Here is an 11,976-nt window from a genome sequence, read left to right as displayed (position 1 = left end):
CATATCATTTTTTTTTAGCACTCGACACCTTTGTTGTTCTGGTTCTCGTATCTTCCTCTTCCCCGTATTTCTCGGCCTACTCTGTACGTCCGCTCAACTTCTACCTGCGACCCTGCCGTCCAAAAATAGTCTTTTGCCAGCCTTCACTTACCTTAAGTGTTTTTTTTTTTTGCACCCGTCAGACCTTCATGCCTCCTACACCCCCCCCCCCCCCCCCCCCCGCTCCTCAGAAATGACACACGTGCAGAACACCTTTACATCGCCTCTAAAAGTTCTTCGAGTTCTTCGAGTCGTACTCAACTTTGTGTCGTCCGACCAGAACAGTGTGATGAAGCACAGGGGCCAAATATAGGTGAAGCTGTTTTTGTTGCCTCATCTTCTACTTCTACTTCAGTTAGTGATTTTCTGCGTTTCCCAGAATGCCTTTCAACGACCCCCAGAGAAGGGGCGTGAACTTGTTGCGTTCAGCTGTGGGTTATGCATGTAGGTGCAGGGAGCGATAGCAATAGCAAGTAAGTAAACCCCAAACCCAAATCTGTGTAAAGCCTGACATCTAATGGTAAAAAGCATGCTACTGAAATTGCCTTCTGCTATTGGCTGATCTTTGGTGCCATGTGATGTCATCCTCTGGTGACATCAGGGTTTACACAGATTTGGGTTTGGGGGTTTAGCTCATACGGTCACCTGTCAACTAAAAACACACCTTTTTAAACTTGCCTTTAACTGACTTTTATTCTTTTCTTTTATTATTTTACTTAAACATTTTATTGTGTTTTATTATTTTCTCTTTATGTTCTCATGTTTATTGATGCTCATATACGAGTACTTATGTCATATTTTTTTTTATATTCTTTTGTTTTTATTTGATTGTTTTATTCTTTACATGATCCATTTTACTTTGTCTAAGCACTCTGTAACAATTGTTAAGAAAAGTGCTAGAAAAATGAAGTTATTATTATTATTATTTAGTTACTCTTTAAGATGCAATAACTTTAACAACTGAGTGATCAGGACGAGGGGCGGGATCTTCAAAGGAACCGACTGAACTGTGTCTTTAAGGCTCATTAATATGAACTGCTTTTAAGTTGTGATTATCTGAACTGAACTGAACTGAACTGACCTGACCGCGCTTGCTGAGCTGAGCGAATCAGCGAAACCGACGATAGACCCTGAATGGAGGCGGAACTGAACGAATCACAGAGTCGGTGAATCAAATCCACGTACTGAAGTCAACGAAATGATGCGAATCAGCAAAGGGATTTGTAATTACCACCACCGGTAACTGGAGAATGACAATTCCAGGTTACACTGCAGCAGCAGGAGTCAGTGGCTGGTGAAAGACTGACGAGGATCACACTCCTAACATCTGGAAAATCACCTTCATGTTCCTGCTGGAAGAGGAAGAACGTATACAAATAGATATAAGTATAAAGGAGAGATAAAAAAAACAAGTGGTGAAAGCTAAAGGGGTCCGTGAATTTTTAGGCTGATTACAACCACAATTTGGCATCATGACTGATTTTCATGATTGGATTGAATCCACAGCAGATTTTCAAAACCAAAGCGTTAAACACAGCTGTTTTGCTGTGTATATGGGAGGTAGATGAAAATTATCAATATAATCATGTGAATCAAATTGTCAGAGGAGCAATCCATGCTGTAGATACAAACAGATCAGTATGAATTTTGTGTCAGCTGTATCATACAAGCTGATGAAATGAAAAAGATGAGAAAGACAAGCAAGTGTGTGTGTGTGTGTGTGTGTGTGTGCGGCGGCGGGGGGGTAAAAAGGGGGTGGCAGCCTTATGAAGTTATCCTTCTGTAATGAGAATTCCTTTGGCAAATTAGCCCATCGCTAATGAACAAGCTTCAGAAGCTGTAATAGGGCTTTAATGAAACAGGGAGTTTTAAACAGGCCATGCTAACACCAGCACACACACTTAATGCACCACTCATGTTATCCTCATTACCACCTGTTTAGGAGCGCCGGGACGTCCAGGAGCGATCGGAGGAACATCGATGAATTTCAATGTCCTCCGCGGACGGTCTCATGCTGTAGTTTTGCCAAATGAAAAAGTCCTGGCGATGAATGTGAAACAAGCTCGCTATAGAATAAAAATCCGCAGGTAGGACACCCTGTCAGGGGCGGGACAGCAGGAGACGGAGGACAACCGCACTGTACTGCAGTAAGGCGAAGGAGGACATCACTGTTCTTCACAGGTACAAAAACCTCCAGAGTGGACGATACAGAGTCATTCCTATGTTCCCAGGGTCCTATGTTCCCTACATTTATATGGCACATCATGGGAAGATGACAAAGGGTCCTATGTTCCCCAGTTCTAGGGTTAGGGTTAGGGTTAGAGACCTTCAAAATCAAATAAAATGATAACCATTGGTTTTGTTGTGTTTATATAGCTGTTTTGAAGCCTTGTTCCAATAAAAAAAAAAAAGGATAATATTTATGAAATATTTTAACTTGAAACGGGTCAAATTTGACCCGAACACAATAGGAGAGTTAATGTGTGTTAACAGAATACTGAACTGGGGAACATAGGACCCTGGGAACATAGGACCTTGGGAACATAGGACCCTTGGGAACATAGGACCTTGGGAACATAGGACCCTTGGGAACATAGGACCTTGGGAACATAGGACCCTGGGAACATAGGACCTTGGGAACATAGGACCCTGGGAACATAGGACCCTGGGAACATAAGACCTTGGGAACGTAGGACCCTGGGAACATAGGACCCTGGGAACATAGATACGCTCCCGATGATACTTCACCAGTTGGCAACATACTGTATATGTGGTCCTGCTACAGTTTTTAACCATCAGTATCAACCTATAATGTTCAGTGAGCAAACATTTCTTGCACGTTTATCTTACTGTTATCGTGATGTTGGACTAATTAGCTATTCAAGATTAGGCTATAACGAATGAAACTATTCACAAAATCCCATAATCTTTTTTTCTCAAATTAGGCTATGACTTTGAAGGGACCATAGGCTATGACCAGTAAACAGACATTACATAATAGGTAAGAATGGTGATGACTCGGCAAAATGGCCACGCTTAAGTACGGTAACAACATGTATGAAACCCCATTCAGTTTCTATGAACGAAACAATAAATCAGTATTTCTTTTCTTTGGTTGCTCTTTCTGTGTTCTAATAATTTATGCGAAATGTATCTGGTGTAAATAATTTGTCCTTTCCTTTTCATGGTTGTCAAACAAAAGCAGGATCATTCAAATGTTTTTTTTCTCCAAGTCTCAAAATGCTAACCAGACTCCTCTCTTGCAAACAGAGGTTTCCTAGCTTGTTAGCGTGTTGTGACTTCCAGATAATTAAATTATTATGATCATGCAGTTGTTTTACAGACACTGTTATGGGCGATTAACACCACCATATACATCTCACATAAATCATTACAACACAGAAAAAGCAACCACAGAAAATGTCGATTTTTTTTGTTTTGCCCATAGAAACTGAGTAGATCTCTTGTACCGCATTTTGTGGACGAGGCCCGTTTGAAACGTCACGCCGTTCTTATCTACTGACCAGTGAACTGGACAGGAGTTTGTTTGCAGTAGATCTTCATGATAGCAAATGATGGGAAAACAAGGCTCAACTTGAAAATTACAGGAATTATCCTTTCAACCACATGCCTCTGTCCCCGACCTTCCTCTCCCCCCCTCTCCTCTACATCAGTGACTCTCAACCTTTTTCATATCAAGGACCCTGATTCAGTCCACATTAGAGCCACAGACCCACATTTGATGAGATTTTATCTCTTGGACTCAAATCTGAAAATATTTTTATTGTTAGATATAATTTTGTCCAGAATTCCATGACTATCTGTACTGTAACAGAGATAACAGTTAAACTATGATCAAAGCAGTCATTCTCTAATTGTCCTCACTTCTTGTAAATGAAATAATGGCGAAGTTTAACAATTCATCAATTTGCTGTGGACCCTCTGGAACCCCCTCAAGGACCCCTGGTGGTCCCCCGGACCCCCACGTTGAGAACCACCGCTCTACATCCCGGTCACGTAGGGAAAGTTAAGCTTATTTTACTGTTACATTCACTGTAACGTGCACAATGTGTAAAACGTTCGGGGAAATGTCGCGCGAGCCAGCTGCTCTGTTAGCATTGCCAAACCGCGAGTGTTTTTTGGAGCACTGCTCACAGAGAGCCGTTTACATTTAGCAGCTGTCTGTGTTGTTTTAATGATCAGTTCTGTCCCTGTTCTGGCCGAAGACAAACTCTATTAAAGCCAAAGCAGACCTCTGCAGCATCCGAACAAGCAGGAGACACAACGCAGCCAAAACAAGGCTTAGCAAATGCTCGCCTGTCTGTTCGCCACCGAGCCATAATGACCAAACGGTTTTTTCCCTGGCCCCCCCCCCCCCCCCCCCCCCCCCCCCGAACGAAATCGCACTTTGATTTACACCAGCGGCTTACGTGTGCCTCCTCTTCCTCTATCTCTTTACCCCTTCCATCCAGCCCTCCAATCTCTAATTACCGGGCCACACAGGAGGATGTCAAGAAAGATAGAGTGAGGGAATGAGGAGAGGCGAGGAAAAGATGGGAAGTCACTGGGGAGGTGTGTTTGTTAATGAGATGGATCAGACTTGGCAGGCAGCGGAGCCTGGCAGCAAACTGTGGACAGAGAGACAGGCGTCCAAATCTGTGAGCTTCACTAGCACTTAACCAAACAAATCTGTAGCAAGCGTTACGGCCTGGACTGTAAATAGCCTGAGACTCCATTTTAGAGCCTGGGGATTATCTGCATTTTCATAAAGTCGATTTTATGAGACCTCAGAAAAGCGTGTGTGAAGTACGACTGATTTCACGGTGAAGAGGAAGGAGTGAGCCGGTTGCACTTTCACTTATAAGGCTTTTTCGTGTTAACTTTTGTGAGCAATCTCTTTTTTTCTTCGTTTTTTTAACACTTTGAGATTCACTATGAATGAAAAGTGCAGTACAAATAAAATGCATTATCATTATTATTATTATTATTATAAAACATTTCTAGAAGGCAGAAATAATCTTACTGGTTCAATGTATTTTTCAAATTACGGACATGTTGTAAGCAATGAGGCTAAATGGTTAGTATTATTCATTATATTATTAGCTAACATAGTTAATTAGCCTAAAAGTTATTTTTTAACAGTCACATCTTGTCAGTGTAGCTAAACATAAATAAATAATAGGCTACTAATGGTGATGACTTCTTCTACTTATGACCATGGCATTCAGGATTTTGGAAGGTCAGCTAGGCTAACTAGCCAATCTCAGAACCTATCTTCTATCGGTCTGATGACGATTAGACTCTGGGGGCGACGGCCAATATTTCGGGGTTTCCGGTGTAGCCAGCGGACATCCGGGCCAAGACTTCCTCTTCCGTGTTTACAGTCCGATTAGCAACTTGAGATGCGAGAATGGATTTGGAGTTGAAAGACGACGTCTCATATGCAGATATCTGTTTATAGAGGTTAGCCAAAATGTCGTCCGGACCTAAAACACCTACAAAAAGTATCGATGTTTGTGTATTGTGTGTTGTTCGACTCTCGCGTCTCAAGTTGCTAATCGGACTGTAATCAATGACCGGCGCATGGAAGAGGAAGTCTTGGCCCGGATGTCCTCTGGCTACACCGGAAACCCTGAAATATTGGCCGTCGCCCCCAGAGTCTAATCGTTCTCAGACCGATAGACGATGGGTCCCCACATTGCTAACTAGCTAACCAAGATAACTAGTTAACTTAGTTTGGCAGGATTACATTTTTTCAGTTAGTAGCAGATAGCTAGGCTTCATGATATTAGCTTCCTCCTCTCTTACCTGTTGCCTTTTCACTTCATCTAACGTTAGGCTGCATAGCCAGCTAAGCTAACCTCACTAGCTAGTTGCCAGTCAGCAATAAATGAAAATGATTTTGGATGTGGGTGAACAAGTTAGACATGTGAACGCTTCCATTGTATGCCGTTTTTTAAACAAATTTTTCGCCATTTTTAAAATACAAACTTTAGCTAATTGTCAGTCGGCTAACTTGCGCTCAGCTAACTTGTGGTTCTTTGGCCCATAGAGGTTTAACTCAGTCACTAAGATTATTTCTGCCTCCAGACCATAGACTGTAAAAAAAGATGGACGTAGTGAGTGTGACGTCACCCACAGGTTTCTGAAGGGCCGTTTTGAAGCCAAAAGTTGGGTTTCACGAGCATCGCCCTGTTGACATTTCTTGGAGCCGGAGCAGCCAGAGTTGGTCCGTGATCAGCGACCTGTCGATCTCTGGACAGCTCACTCTGAAAACAATCCTGTTTTATTGTAATGAACATTTTACTGAAAACTTAAACACAGAAATAAGACAGCCAGGGATCGATTCACGTAATCGGAGAACCATCAAAACTAAATACCCACTCACTCATAAAATAGGAAAAAAAAAAAAAAAAAAAAGAACAAACAAAATAAAACACAGACCACCACACTGACACCTTCTCCAGGATAAGCACATTGATGACATTACCAAGTTGACCACTAAGTTACAGATAGCCAGTTGGCGAAAGGGCCCCATGTAAACACGTATTGATCAAGTTTATTCAGTAGAGAGTATGTCACTCTCTCATAAGCTGTGCCATTGTTGTCGACCATTCTTCGTAATGAGGCGGGCGTTTCTTCCTCCAGTGTCTCAGTAGTATCCATTTGGCTGTTGTAAGAGCCAAAATAATCCATCTCTTTTCGAAGGAGGAGAAGTCAGTCACTTAATTGTTCCTGTAGTAAATGATAGATCTTGGGAGCGAAACAACCCTGTTTTATAACCGTTATATCCCGTTAATGACGCAATTATTTTGAAAATCGGCATATGGACACATAGGCAATTAGAAGTAAAATTTGCTACTGAGACCAAAATCTCTTGTCGAAAAAATGTATTGACTTTATATTTTGAGTGAGAAGTTGAGCTGTGGTCCCATAGACATGAATGGAGTTGGGCGGGATTTAGAGTCTTTTTGGAGCCGGACCCTAGTGGACGTTAGAGGAACTGCAGCTTTCAGACACTTCCTTATCGGCTGGTTTTGGCCGCTTGCTCCAGACCAGCTCTGCCTCCTACAAATGTTGGATGTAGGATGTGGGAAGTTTTTGTGGTGCTTGGCGTGTGTCGACACAAGCAGTAAACAGCAGCAAATGAATCCACGGATGAGGTAATAAAAATCAAAATCAGCTATATTCACACTAATGACAACCCTATTTAGGAAAAGCGAGAAATATATCTGCTGCAGTTTGTTTATGGTCGATTTTAAACTCATGCCATCCCGTTCTTCCACTTCTTCCAGGGGAGGAGGGGAGGAGGAGGGGGGGATGATTGATGACAGGAGGGTGACAGATAGAAAGAAAAACATCAGTGCTTCAGGACGGAGACCCCTCCGGCTGTCGTTTACCTGAAACGGAGCACATTTCCCAGCTTTCACCCCTCCACAGTCCGCTCTCTGTTCTCCCATTTTCTCATCTCCACCGCCTCCAGCGTGACACTCCTCAAATCACGCGCGCACACAAACACACAAACACACACACACACACACACACACGCATAAAGATAAGCGTCCACTTCTGTCCATCATATTAGCCATGTAGCCGGCCCATATCTCCCGTCTCTCTGTCTCCGAAAACCCGGGCTCCTCCATCAGAGCTCTTCAGAGAGTTGTCATTTTATCAACTCACTCTGGGGCTTATGGGATTGTCTGATAAAATCACATCATGGCTGCTCTCTGATGACATGCCTGAAATTGCCTCAGGGCCGAAACCATCAGCGAGTCTTCATGGCTGTTTCACTCCGGTCCTCACAGAGCGTCGAAGGAACAAACACGATGCCGATGCCTTTAATCTTCTCATTCGGTTTTCATGCTCTGACAGTGAGGGTTCGTTCACATGCAACACTAATAACTCAATCTCAGCCTGATTAAGACAATACTGCCGAAACTGTCATGTACACGCTTTTATCTGGTTATCTTAATGGGAGTAAGGTGATGATGAGTTACAGATTTCGGCTCAATCTTTTCATTTATTGGTGCAGTTAAACGCCTTAGTCAGACTTTTTTTTTTTTTTGTTTTTTTTCAAACTGCGCAGGTCAAAGAAGACCCGAAGCCCTGCTTTGGTCGCTACGCGTCGATCTGTTTTTAAAGGAATAGTTCACCCCAAAATTAAAATTCGGCCTACTCATCCTCATGCCAGTACCTCAATGTATGCTCTAGACACCTCCTCTGTTCATTAAATGTACACCAAAAATTATTGTACATATCCATCGGCACTCCTACACTTTATATTTATAATATTTATTACTCTTATTCTTACTGTCCATATTGCCCATATTACTAGCTCTAGAACTGCTGTTAATGTTCCACTGCTATGTATATTTTTGCTATTCTTGCCCTTATTTGTGACTCTTTTTAAGAATTTAATATTTGATATATTCTTTTTTTTATGCCTACTACGTAGTTTTTGCTTGCCATTGTCCTAAGAATTTCATTGTTCAGAATGATCTTGTGTTGTACTGTGCATTTGATAAATAAAAACACTTTGACCTGAAAATCGGAGTGTTTTACTCTCTTCATACAGCTTTCCAGGTTGGCAAGGCTCACTCCATACAGCATAATCCAAGTCTTCTGACGCCATGCGATCGCTCTGTGAGTGAAAAAAAACTAAATTCAACTTCCACGTGTGCGACAGTGCGCAACTTCCGTGGCCACGTGATCTTGTGAGGTTTGGAAACGCGGAAGCTGAATACGATGGGGGAAGACTTGATTTGCATTAAACAATTGATAAAATGTAGTGTTTTTTCCACTCACAGAGTGATTGCATGGCCTTAGAAGACTTGGATTATGCTGCAGCTGTATGGAGACATTCATGGACATTTATGGACATTTTTTGTCCTTTTTGAAGCCTAAAGGACTGGACTCCATTCACTGCAATTGTTTGAAAGAAAGTCTCTCCGGCAGTGAGCCTGGAGAACTCCTGGTTAGTTGTATGAAGAGAGAAAAACACTCATCTGATTTTGTACTGGCATGAGGATGAGCAGATAATGACCAAATTAAAATGACTAAACTAAAAACTAAACTATCCCTTAAATACGTAGCTATGTTAATAAAGAACTTTTTAGTAATCCCATCTGGACAAAAGTGCCTTGGTTTTTCTCTTGGAGGCTGCCCAGCACACTTTTCTAAAGTCAATGTTTTCCACCAGGGAGGAATCCTCCAGTTCTGCTGTTTGTTGTTGTGCAGGTCAAAGGTCACCACATGCAGTAACCTGGAATGGATGTTGTATTTATAAAGCAAACAACATGGTGCAGTGAGCGGTAGACCGACTATTAAAGGTCCATACTCTCCACTCTCCAGAGTTTTATTTTGTGTCTTGAGGTCCATTCAAAGCTGTGTGTGTGGTGTCATGCACCAAAAACACTCTCAATCCATTTCTCCACGTTCATTTTCCAGCATCTCTCTGAGCCTTACCAAGAACAGGCCGTTTCTGTCTCTGTGTCTTTAAGGCTCATTAATATTAACGACCCCTCTGTTCCGATCGGCTAACCGTTTCGAGAGTGAAACGTGAGACGCCGCGGCCCGGGCAGCTACAGGTAGGGAAAACTCTCCGGTAATAAACAACGACAACCGCTCAACCGCTTTGAAAAAAAACACTTTTAGTCTATTATTTCTTACAAAAATGATAATGAGCGAACCTTTGTGACGCCACAAAGTTACGGAAGTCCAAACGGCTCGTTTAGAGGCTCGCTGCACTAATATGGATTGTGTGGATTTAGTTGGCCACCGTGCGTTTTGATACTTTCACCATGTTTTGATAGACCATCCAACTCCTTTATCATCACAGAGGCAAGGGGAGTCCTGGTTTACACCATATGGGACCTTTAAATGAATCCGTGTTAACCAGGTTATTTGAGAAATGGCATTAACGGAATGGAAACATTGCCTTAACTATTGGCATGTAAATGTGACACCCACCAATGTGTCACATTTGTGTTAATGTATTTTGTTTCCATGTGTAGCCAACATGTTTTCACAGTATGTATATTATATACGTTCTAGCCTTTATATCATGAATAATTAACATGCTTCTACTATGTACGTTATGTACACTCTAGCTTGTAGCCGGTAGAGGGCAGTGTGGCGCTGTACTCCGCTCCATACCGGTCTTTACGACGGGAGTGGCGCTTTACTTCGCTCCAGGGCGGTCTTTACGACGGGATTGGCGCTTTGCGGTCTCCCTCTTTCTGCTGAGCGAGGCTTAACGAACAGAAGTGCATTAGCCCTGTCTCATTTATTTCTCCTGTTTGCAGGTTTGTGGTGTAGTAATCCAAGTTAACTAACTAAGTGTTGCTAGATAAACATGTTGCTTTATAACTGGGTAACCAGGAAATTGATTCTTGTAAGGATGCATTGATTTGGTTGTGAGTAATTGAGTAGTTGGATTTTCCGGTGTGCCGTGTTCATTATAAGATGGCGCTACGGTAGCTTTGTTCTTGATATTCGAGTCACGCCAATCAGAGTTTTATTTTTGGCTCCACGAACATTTGGGTTGACGTCATTATATTTTTCTAATGTGTAAGATTGTTAAAATGGTAAAATGTTTAGGTAAGTTTGAAAAGGTTGAAAGTAAAGTAAAAAGCTGTAAGCTCATATACTAATGGCCATATACAAATAGTAGCAGTATGCTAGGTTTTATTTTAAGGTTACATAAGACAACCTAGAAGTGTAACAGTTATTGTTATTATTTTATTTTGGTTGGCTAAACCAACAGAACTTATAACTCAGTAAATAGACTGAATGTTGAAATGTGTAAAGACACAACGTGTGTGGCTGTATTTTATTTTGGAGAATATGTCTTTTTCATATGGGAGATACAGTATGACAATGCATAAATGAACATATTGAAACAATGTAGTAAAGGAAAAAGCTTTATATGATATATGGTGAATAAATCTCTTTCTGCTGAGCGAGGCTTAACGAACAGAAGTGCATTAGCCCTGTCTCATTTATTTCTCCTGTTTGCAGAAATTATTATCTGTCTATTTGGAACCAGCCGGTACCTGTAACAGATTTTTGGGGGCTCGTCCGGGATCGGCACCACCTGCTGCATGGGAGCTGATCCAGTGATTGCTGAAACCTTGGACCGATAAGGAGCTGATGCTTCAGTCTGTGACACATGCAACAGGAGCAGCTACTGTTGCAACAACTTGCACGACTGATGAAGAACCGAGCGAGGGTTGTATCCACCACCTACTAATGACTAAAGACAGAGACTGAACTGTAATACATGATACGTGCCATCCATTGAGAACAGAGACTGTGACTGTGGGTTTTGGACTGTGTGACCATACGTGAGGAATAGGGAAGAAGTAGTCATGTCAGACGGTGAGAGGAAAAGCCTGGTGTGGACCATCAGGAAGAGCCTTCTCTCTCTTTCATCTGATGAACTTTTCCAGATTGCCAAGAGTGTGGGTCCAGTGCCAGACAAGGACCGGTCGACACTGGAAGTGGGAGATGAAGAAGGCTGCTTTGAGTATATTCAGGGTTTCATGTACAGTAAGTCTTTACTTGAGTCGGAAGATATGGGGATGGTTGAGTTGTTAATGTTGAAAGATAATATTGATTTTGTGATACAGAGTCATGCTAACACCTCACATGTCGGTGCAGTTGATAATGTTGAGTCACAACACACATTTCATAACCCTCAACCTATTGATGAAGACATCACAGAGAGCACAGTTTTGAAGGGTACATCTAATATTGCTTCCACTGCTAACACCTCCCCAATGGTCATGGTTAGTAAATCTAGCCCCACCCCAACTGTTGATTTGATTTCTCCAGCCATAACTAATGTCGCCCAGCCTATACCAGACACTGAGTTGAAGAGTATGCTTGCAAGCTACGAGGAGCTTAGTAACAAACTCAGTCAGTACATGGCTATTC

This window comes from Centroberyx affinis, unplaced genomic scaffold (assembly GCF_046629955.1).
Source record: "Centroberyx affinis isolate AG114_WGS23_722 - 3 ecotype Tasmania unplaced genomic scaffold, CSIRO-AGI_Caff_v1 ptg004662l_1, whole genome shotgun sequence".
Classification (NCBI taxonomy): Eukaryota; Metazoa; Chordata; class Actinopteri; order Beryciformes; family Berycidae; genus Centroberyx; species Centroberyx affinis.
This window is presented reverse-complemented; position numbering follows the sequence as displayed.